The sequence below is a fragment of the Aegilops tauschii genome, chromosome 3, assembly GCF_002575655.3.
Source record: "Aegilops tauschii subsp. strangulata cultivar AL8/78 chromosome 3, Aet v6.0, whole genome shotgun sequence".
Taxonomy (NCBI): domain Eukaryota; kingdom Viridiplantae; phylum Streptophyta; class Magnoliopsida; order Poales; family Poaceae; genus Aegilops; species Aegilops tauschii.
Genome location: NC_053037.3, coordinates 132,867,232 through 132,876,688, shown reverse-complemented (window position 1 = coordinate 132,876,688; position 9,457 = coordinate 132,867,232).

The window sequence follows — 9,457 nt, the reverse complement described above, 5'->3', positions numbered from 1 at the left end:
GATCTCACAGACAAGATGACGGCTCTGTTAACCGCTACGGTCGCCCCAGCGGATCAAACTCAGCATGACGCGGAGGTGGCACAGTTAAAGCTGGATCTAGCAAAAGCCAAGGAGGATCTGGCGGCGGAAGGGATCAGGATGGCTGCAGAGAGGGCGGCTCTCGACGCCCAGACTCAGCTGATTCAGGCGCAGTCTTTCCGGCTCACGATGGATCAGAACACGTCCAATGAGATCATGAGAAGGAGGCATCAAAAGGCTCAATCTCGACTCCCTCCGGTTTACGATCCTCGAAACCTCTTCAACACGCCTGGTGTAGGGCCCAGTAACCCGCCAGAGATCACGGCGCCCGGGGCTGGAACGCCAATTCAGCCCCAAGTGATGGGGCCTCCCCGGGTGAACACTGCCCCGCCTCAGTACGTGCCAATACCACCGGGTCATTATGCCAACCCGTTGGAAAACATGGTCGCCGCGGCGGCGCGACTGGCGGCTCTCCCAATCGATGGCGACTCTCCAACGGCAGTCGAAACCCGCCGGGTCAGAGAACTTCTTCAGACGGCTCTGGCGCAACAGGAGGCATATTTATATAGCCAGGACAGGATTCATTCAACCCCTCGTCCAGGCCGGAGCCCAAGTTACAGCAGACACATGGTCTCAGCGACCGGCTCAAGCAACGTCCGGCGCCGTGACTTGCCAGCGGGCCACGGCCTGGCTCATAATGGATCCTTTAACGTGATAGACCAAGACAGAGCACGGCAAGAGGCAGAGCAGGTGCCTCAGTTGACGGCTTACCAGCCACTCCCGGCTTATCCGACGGCTTCTATCGATGCGGGTATACCTACGAGGACTGGAGGTGTTCCTTGTCTGGTGCCGGCTCTCCGTAATGAACGTCTGCCCAAGGATTTCAAAGGGCCTAGGAAGGTGCCTAATTACACGGCTGATTTACAACCCGGAGCATGGATCGAGAGTTACGAGATGGCTATGGAGTTGCTGGAGGTCAGTGAAGCGGCAATGGCCAAGTACTTCACCATGATGTTAGATGGGACCGCCCGCACTTGGTTGAAAGGACTGCCGCCTAATTCTATCGGGTCATGGGCGGAGCTAAAAGCCCGGTTCATCCAGAACTTCAAAGATACATGTAGGCAATCTATGTCAATTGTGGATTTGACTAACTGCAAGCAGCAGGAGGGTGAGTCTACAACCCATTGGGTTCGCTGGGTCAAAGAGATAATACATTCATCTGATAAGATGGATGCCGGCTCTGCAGTCTTAATGTTGGAGCAGAATTGTCGTTTTGCGCCCCTGAAGATGAAGCTCGGGCGGCTCAAGCGCGATTGCAATGATATGGGTACGCTGATGGCGGCTCTGGTCAAGTACGCCGACTCTGATAGTACCAAGGATCCCGCGTCGGATGATGAAAGGACATGGAAGGGAAAACGGAATGGCAATGGCAAGGGCCCCCAGCATAACCCGGCGAACCAGGGAGGTAACAAGCATAAGGCTGATGGCAGTATGGAATTTGTGGCCAGCGCCAATTCACAGGGTAACAACCACCGGCGCAAGGGGAGACCACCTCCCCGAGCCGGCGGGTCAGGCCCGACGCTTGAGCAGTTGTTGAATGAGCCTTGCCCAAGGCATGGCTCTAGGGAAAAGCCGGCCACTCATCTATGGAAGGACTGCGCAATCATGAAGGCCTTTAAAAATTCCAATTCTTTCAATGGCCCGGGCGGCGGCTCAGGCGCCGGCGGCTTTCATGGCCCGGGTGGCGGCTCAAATTCCAATTCTCAGAATGTTCAAGGGGGCTTTAATCAGCAATCTGGCCAGGGTAATCAGCAGCAGCAGCAGGGGGGATACCAGACCAATCCAAAGCAGCTCAATGGTGGACAGTACCATGTGTTTACCACCAGTCTGTGCAAGCGAGACCAGAAGCTTCATAAGAGGGCTGTGAATGCTGTTGAGCCGGCGGTTCCACGCTATTTAAGATGGTCTGAGCAGCCTATTGTGTGGAGTAGGGAAGATCATCCTCCCGGGTTGATAATCCGGGTCACCTGGCCTTGGTGGTGGCTCCTCAGGTCGGGGGGTATAAATTCACTAAGGTGCTCATGGACGGAGGCAGTAGCATCAACATCCTCTATTATGAGACCTTCCGTCGTATGGGATTAACTGATAAGAACCTCAGCCAGTCTAATACTATTTTCCATTGGGTGGTGCCCGGTAAGTCGGCGTATCCGGTCGGTAAGATCGAGCTGGAAGTGGCCTTTGGAGATGAGTACAACTATAGGGCGGAAAAACTAACCTTTGAGGTGGTTAAGATAAGAAGTCCGTACCATGCTTTATTTGGGCGGCCGGCTTACGCCAAGTTCATGGCACGGCCGTGTTACGTGTATTTGCAGCTCAAGATGCCGGGTCACAATGGGACCATTACGGTTCATGGCAGCCGAAAGATAGCCTTGGAGTGTGAGGAAGGTGACGCGGCTTACGCGGAATCTGTTTGTGCAACAGAGGAGTTGAAGTTTTACAAAAACTTGGAATAAATAATAAAGAAGGAACCAACAAGAAAATAAAGAATTGTTCCAAAAGGACAATGTTGACCCGGCAGATATGACGTCTTTGAAAAAGCCAACCACGGAGCATGAGCCGGTGATGAAATTTAAATCAGCTGATGAGACTAAACTTGTTGATTTTGTTCCAGGTGACTCATCTCAGCAGTTCAGCATCAGTGCCAATCTGGATCCGAAATAGGAAGGCGTGCTCATCGAGTTCATCCGTGAGAACAGGGACATCTTTGCATGGAAACCTTCTGACATGCCGGGTGTACCTAGAGAACTCGCTGAGCACACTCTCAATATTGATCCGAAATTTAAGCCGGTCAGGCAATTCCTCCGGCGGTTTAATGAGGAGAGGCGGAAAGCCATTGGTGAGGAGGTAGCCCGGCTCTTGGCGGCCGGGTTTATTGTTGAAGTTTTTCATCCAGAATGGTTAGCTAACCCGGTGCTCGTGCTCAAGAAGAACGGCACCTGGCGGATGTGTGTGGATTATACGGATTTAAACAAGGCTTGTCCGGCTGATCCTTTTGCTCTCCCCCGTATTGATCAAATTATTGATGCTACGGCGGGTTGTGAGCGTCTAAGTTTTTTGGATGCTTATTCTGGATACCATCAGATTAAAATGGCAGTTAAGGACCAGGAGAAGACATCGTTCATCACTCCCTTTGGAGCCTTCTGTTATGTGTCTATGCCTTTCGGGCTCAAGAGTGCACAGGCGACTTACCAGCGTTGCGTGCAGAATTGTCTTCATAACCAGATTGGGCGCAACGTTCATGCCTATGTGGATGATATCATGGTTAAATCCAGGGAGAAGGAGACCTTGATAGATGACCTGAGAGAAACCTTTGATAATCTCCGGGTTTACAAGATGATGCTTAACCCGGCCAAGTGTGTTTTTGGTGTTCCCGCAGGCAAGCTCTTGGGTTTTCTGGTTTCTCAGAGAGGCATTGAAGCTAACCCGGAAAAGATCAAGGCAATCACCTCTCTGGCTAAGCCGGTGTGCATAAACGACGTCCAGCGTCTGGCGGGTCGCATCGCTGCTTTGAGCCGGTTTATAAGCCGTTTGGGTGAAAAGGCCATGCCACTGTACCAGATGATGAAGAAAACAGATGACTTTATCTGGAATGATGCTGCTAATGCAGCTTTTGAGGATTTGAAGAGACAGCTGGCTGAGCCCCCAGTCCTTGCTGCTCCTGTTGACAAGGAGCCCTTATTGCTGTATGTAGCCGCTAACACACGAGCCGTCAGTGTGGCTGTGGTGGTGGAGCGTAAGGAAGTGGGTAAGGAGTATCCGGTTCAGCGGCCGGTTTACTATGTCAGCGAAGTACTCATTGAGTCCAAACAACGGTATCCACATTGGCAGAAGCTTGTGTATGGGGTATTCATGGCAAGCCGGAAGCTTAAGCATTATTTCCAGGGTCACCCTATCACTGTGGTTAGTTCTGCTCCCCTAGGAGATATCATCCAAAACAGAGAAGCCACAGGAAGAGTTACTAAGTGGGCTATAGAGCTTGGGCCTCATGGTCTAAAGTACGTGCCACGCACTGCTATCAAATCTCAAGCATTGGTGGATTTCATCAACGATTGGACAGAGTTGCAGGTGCCTGAAGAGAAACCGGATAATACATACTGGACTATTCACTTCGACGGGTCTAGGCAATTGGAGGGCTCGGGGGCTGGAGTTGTATTAACTTCCCCTCGAGGTGACAAGTTTTGCTATGTGCTACGGTTGATGTTTCCCTGCACTAACAATGCAGCTGAGTACGAGGCCTTGCTCCATGGTCTTCGGATGGCTAAGGAGATGAGCTTAAGCCGGGTAAGATGCTTTGGTGACTCAGATTTGGTGGCCCAACAAGTATCAGGCAAGTGGGATTCCAAGGACCCCCTCATGGCGGCTTATCGCCGCAAAGTTGATGCCATTGCTGGACATTTTCAGGGTTACCAAGTAGAGCACATCGATCGCAGGAAGAACGAGGCGGCTGATGCGTTAAGCCGGCTGGGCTCTCAGCGAAAGCCGGTGTCACCTAATACTTTCTTGGACATTCTGCATAACCCTTCTGTTAAGTTGCCTACAGAGGAAGACTTGCTGTTCCTGACCCGGAAGCGCAGTTGGTGGCGGCTCTCCACATTATCCCAGATTGGACTGTACCATACTTGGCTTACATGACCCGAGGAGAATTGCCTGAAGATGAAACTTTGGCCAGACAAATAACCCGGCGGTCTAAGTCAATGATAATTATCAATGGCGAGCTGCATCGTCGCAGTGTCACTGGAACTTTCCAACGTTGTGTTTCCCCTGAGGAAGGTCAAGAAATTTTACGTGAGATTCACGAGGGGGATTGTGGCCATCATGCCGGCTCAAAATCCCTTGTGGCCAAGGCTTTTCGTCATGGTTTTTATTGGCTGACGGCTCATGCTGATGCAGAGGACTTGGTCAGTAAATGTGACGGTTGTCAGAGGTTCTCGCGACGGGCTCATGTGCCGGCTCAGGAGTTGAGGATGATTCCAATCACTTGGCCATTTGCGGTCTGGGGGCTTGATATGGTTGGGCCTTTTAAAAGGTCCAAGGATAAGAAGACCCACCTCTTGGTGGCGGTCGACAAGTTCACAAAGTGGGTTGAAGCAGAGCCAGTTAGTAAGTGTGACGCAGCCACAGCGGTTCAGTTCATGAAAAGGGTGATATTTCGCTTTGGTTTTCCACACAGCATTATAACTGACAATGGTACCAATCTATCTAAAGGCGCCATGGAGGAGTTTTGTCAACGAGAGCATATTCGGCTTGATGTTTCATCAGTGGCTCACCCTCAATCCAACGGTCAAGCTGAGAGAGCCAATCAGGAAATCCTGAAGGGCATCAAGCCCCGGATTTTGGTCCCTTTGCAACGGACGCCGGGTTGTTGGGTGGAGGAATTACCCTCCGTGTTATGGAGCATCAATACTACTCCTAACAGGTCTACGGGTTACACGCCTTTCTTCATGGTTTATGGAGCGGAGGCGGTCCTCCCTAGCGACATCCGTCATGACTCGCCTCGAGTGGCGGCTTATGTTGAGGCGGATAATGAGCAAGCGCGTCAAGATGCTCTTGACTTGTTGGATGAACAACGTGATGTGGCAGTAGCTCGCTCGGCGATTTACCAACAAGACCTGCGCCGCTATCATAGCCGCCGGGTTAAGTCCAGGGTCTTCCAGGAAGGTGATCTGGTGCTCCGGCTTATCCAAGGTCAAACAGATGCGCACAAGTTATCCCCGCCTTGGGAAGGGCCCTTTGTGGTCAGCAAGACCTTGCACAACGGATCATACTACCTTATCGATGTTCGGGAGCACAAAGATTCACGTAAGTCGGAGGAAGAGAGCCGTCGGCCGTGGAACATAGCTCAGCTTCGGCCTTATTACACTTGAGCCACCGGCTCTCATAATGTACATATTTCTATAGCCATGTATATATTATGATAAATAATAAAGCAGGACCTCTGTCCTTTTTTCCTCCAAAGGTAAATGTGTTATTGTTATTTCCATTACAACATTACATGGTCACTTGGAGGTTGATCCGGCTTATGATCGTATTCAAATCTAGCCGTTAACAATATGATCACTTGGGGGCTTCCTGTTCAAACATAGGTCGTATTCGAACCAAAGAGAACATAGCTGTCGATACCCATTTGATTGGCAAATTGCCGAGCTCATTGGGGAGTTTTTCTTGATCATATTTGAATCATAGCTCAACCCCCTTTGGGAACCGGCGTGGATCGTATTCGAATCAGCGTCGTTAAACAACTCTCAAGGTCATTTGGGGGCTTCCTGTTCAAACATAGGTCGTATTCGAACCTAAGAGAACATAGCTGTCGGTACCCTCTTGATCGGCAACGCCAAAGCCACTGGGGGCTATATGATCGCATTCGAATCTTAGCTTAACCCCTTTGGAACGGTTCTATGGTCGTATTCGAATCATAAGCCCCTAAATTTTTGATCTTTTGGTTTGCAACAAGTTCTTTTGATCATATCAAAAGTCTGCACGGATGGTTCTTACTCCAATGGTTTAACTTTGATTAATAAAGTTGAGAGCACACAATAAGCTTTATGGGTGCTGGTGAACCGGAGTTGAGTTCTCAACCTCATTATTTGGGTTACATAAGCCGGAAGTGTACTTGAAGGCTTACAGGTATGCTATTATGGTTATCTTGAAGACATAATTGAGAGCCGGTCTTTTATGACCTTGATTCATATTCCGGGTTATATGTAAAATATATGACTCTCCATGCAGTAAGCCGCCTAAAGACTTATGATTTGTTTTCCTATGCAGGACAATTAAAGATAGCTCTTTAAGCTTAAGGAAAGTAAATGATCAAACATAACCCGGAGGAATATAAAAGAGCAGCTTCAACGGAGGTAAGCGCTGCACACGTGCACGATGGCACGACAAAATTAAGTGTTTGTCCTACTCTATTACATGACTCCCCGAGTCCAAAAGGTGAGGCATTGTTTTTAAGGCGTACCCATGAGCCGCCTAAGAAATCAAGGTGCTTGTTGGGTTGAAGCTCCCGGCTCATCCCTCTCCGCTCCTCCGGCTGTTTCCATGACCTGGAAGGTTGATGATTTCCAATCAATGCCACTCAAGGCTTCAAATTGAGCCTCATCATCAATTAACCCGGCCGGGTCAACTTCTGGGGCGAAGGTATGCTTACGAGTCGGAGGGATCAGGCTGACTGCTTCATAGCGTGGAGTTGGGATCCTCTAAGTTTCCGCGTCATAGCCTGGTTGATACTTGGTAAGGTCTGTATCATTCCCAATCAAGGTGGCCACCGGGCGTACGCTCTTCACACAGGCGGCAAAGTCTTTCTGGTCAAAGGGGGTGCCGTCTTCCTTCAGGCTGGGGTATCCAAGAGCGATGTCGGCCGGGTCTAGCTCCGGTAGAAACGCCTTGGCCCGGCTCAGAGCAGCTATAGCTCCGGCTCTCGCAGAAGCCCGTCTCAGTTCTTGGAAGCGCTGAGGAAGTACGGCAAGCCGCCTGAGTACATCTGCCAGGTGAGTGGGAACTTCATTGGACAGAGCCACAACGGCTAAAGCACGTTGTGACCCGGTGTAAAGTTGCTCCACCAAAGTGTAAACCGCCTTCAACTTGGTCAGCACGTTCTGGTTGAGGTTGGAACTCCTGGGACCTGCATTACAAAGTCAAGTGAACTGTTGGCAATTGAGATGTTTCTGGGAACTAAATGATGTAAGCTGATTAGAAATTTACCAAAGATTGCGGAGACCATCTGGGAGACATGGCGTTTTAAGCCGGACAGCTCGGCAGTTCTCTCATTAAGAGTGGCCTCCGCTTGTTCGGCCCGGCTGAGCAAGGCAGTCTTCTCATCGGCCCAGGCTTTTCTTTCTGTTTCAAATTTTTTCTTCAGTTTTTCTTGTGCAGAGACACTGAACTCAAATTTGGCATTGGCCTTCTGGGTCTCATTTTCCTGAGTCTTCAGGCGGTTCTTCAGATCAGAGATTTCCGATTCAAATTTCTTGCAGGCAGCCTGTACAAATTCCGGGTTACAGTTTGAGTGATTATCATGCAACATTAAAGTCCCAAGCACTTTGCAAGCAAGGACACTTGGCACTTGGGGGCTAATGTAGGCTGAGAAGCTCTATTTACAGTGCCGGTTCATGCAAATAAAGTCCCAAGCACTTTGCAGGCAAAGGTACTTGGCACTTGGGGGCTAATGTGTCAAGTTGCTCAACTACTTGGTTAAAATAAGGAAAGAATCAGGTGAACTATGCGGTTTAAGCCGGCCTTTGAGTGGTACCAGGTAAAGCCGGTTTTTCTTGCAGTAGTTATTAAGCCGGTATTAAGTCTACAACATATTCTATCATAAGTAATAGACTTGGGGGCTAGCATGGTAAGGATGACTATGGAGTAAGCAAGAGAGTTGTACCTCAGATTTTTGTTGTATCTGCTTCACCATGTCAATTTCCAGGTCTCGGCTGTTGTGCACTTGACCAATATAACCAGCGACAATATCTCCAATGCTCAAGTTAGCATAGCCAGTGATATCCAGCCTGGCCCTGTGGCGCTCCAGAGTTCTTCCTTGGCAGAGCATCTAGCCAACACAGTGGGTCTTCCCGGCTCGACAAACTCTGTCCGGGTGATTACAACGTCCGGGTCATCGGCCGGTTGAGCTGGGCTGGGGATCTCCGGGTTATCAGAACCCTCCATGGCTTGTTCTTCGGTTGGAACAGTGGTTTCAGGAGCTGAGGCAGACGACGGCTCATGAGTAGAAGCCTCCGGTTCAGTTAAGACCGGCTCTTCGACCGGTTTACTTTTCTTTGCCTTCTTGCTGAGCTTTGCTTGTGCACTGAAAGTCAAAAGGTTAGTGCAAAAACATGAGTAAGATAGGCACAAAACAAGCTGATCATTATTACCCGGGTGCGGTCTTGAAAGCCGGCAAGTTAGATTGCATGGAGTCCCCGGAGGAAGGTGAAGTTTCCTGATAGTTTGAATCAGAAGAATTGAGTGGTTGACGAGTGACGCCCGCCAAAGGGTGAAAAGGATATAAGTTGGAGATAACCTCGGTCCGGCGCTTCCTTGATGCTTCAGGTAAGCCGGAGGAGAGGTCTGCATCCTTGTTGGTCCGGGTTTGCCTCCGGCTCTCATGAATCTGTCGCTTCAAAAGAAATTGAGGATCTTGATAAGCTAAAGGATGTGAAAATCTTACTTTTCGGGTTACTCTTCGGACTTTCAGCCTTGGCAAGGGCTCCGAGTCGGAGGAAAGTATAGTTACCTCTTCAATCACCGGGTTACTCGCTCCGGTATCCTCCTGCTGATAATCAGTGTCAATAAGGTGGTTAAAAACAAACAAAAAACAAAAGAAGAGCCTAAAGAATCAAGGGCTACCTCTGACTCGGAGGTGTCATCCAGCTGAAGCAGGTCTGAGGCG